The sequence below is a fragment of the Sinocyclocheilus rhinocerous genome, unplaced genomic scaffold, assembly GCF_001515625.1.
Source record: "Sinocyclocheilus rhinocerous isolate Xijiao unplaced genomic scaffold, SAMN03320098_v1.1 scaffold2338, whole genome shotgun sequence".
Classification (NCBI taxonomy): domain Eukaryota; kingdom Metazoa; phylum Chordata; class Actinopteri; order Cypriniformes; family Cyprinidae; genus Sinocyclocheilus; species Sinocyclocheilus rhinocerous.
The window spans coordinates 119,453-120,364 of NW_015644013.1; the positions used below are offsets into that span (position 1 = coordinate 119,453).

General features: G+C 44.7%; 1 protein-coding gene across 3 annotated transcripts in view; it reads left to right on the forward strand.

Moving 5' to 3' along the window:
- Nucleotides 1-912, forward strand: part of acsl6 (acyl-CoA synthetase long chain family member 6) — a 28,197-nt gene that overhangs the window by 7,282 nt on the left and 20,003 nt on the right. The window contains exon 1 of one of the 3 annotated variants that reach the window (XM_016575470.1): nucleotides 158-353. The exons of 1 other annotated variant lie outside the window; for it this stretch is intronic. The gene's annotated coding sequence lies outside the window, so the exon portion shown is untranslated. One more of the 3 variants, XM_016575471.1, reaches the window with a different exon arrangement.

The following is a 912-nucleotide window of genomic DNA, read 5'->3' on the forward strand; positions in this document are numbered from 1 at the left end:
GTGTATATGGAGAAGAGGAGCGGTCCAAGAACTGAGCCCTGAGGAACCCCAGTGACCAGTTGATGTGCTTTGGATACCTCCCCTCCCCAGGCCACCCTGAAAGACCTACCAGTGAGATAGGATTCAAACCAGATACTTTAAATCATTTCATTCACTCCTTTTGTCAAAGAAAAGATCTCAGCTGATGTTTGAAATCCTGCAGTAAAAGCAGATGCAGATCTCTGAATAAGCGTTGATGTGATTTCTGTGAGAGTGATTGATCAAATCAAACAGAGCTGAGCTGATAGAGTGGACTTTAGAGTGGACTGGTGTGTGAGAGAGAGAGAGTCAGACACCGCTGCTCCTCCACGCTGGTGAGTTACTCTGATTATTATACCGACTTCACACACTTACAGCAGGGTTTATGTGATATCTATACTGCACAATCAGAGATTGTGGACTCGCGGGTCACAGATGACAGCTAGAAATCTAATGCATGTTGACGAATGTTAGACGTTTTTAGAAGTGTTTACCAATCAAGTCCAGAGATGAAGCACAGAATCACTGGAGCTCAGACTGAGTTTATCAGGATCAGCAGACACACAGATCAGATCTTCTGTAGGCGCAGCTGCTGTGATTGGGTTTGAGTGTTTTTTTCATGGTTTTGCATGAGTTCATCATCTTGAGATTGAAATTATTTCACCAGTGAAGCGTCTGCAGATTAAACTCTGGATCGATGCCATATAAATACGGTCAGCTTCAGCATGTCCTCATCGGACACCCCTGCTGAAAAACCAGCATATTCTGGTTAGGTATGTTGTCAAACATGGCAGCTGGTTTGAGCTGGTTTAAGCTGGTCCTAAGCAACTAGCTCCTGCTCATGACCAACTAAGGACCAACAGCTCAACCCAGCTGCCATGCTTCACAACATAC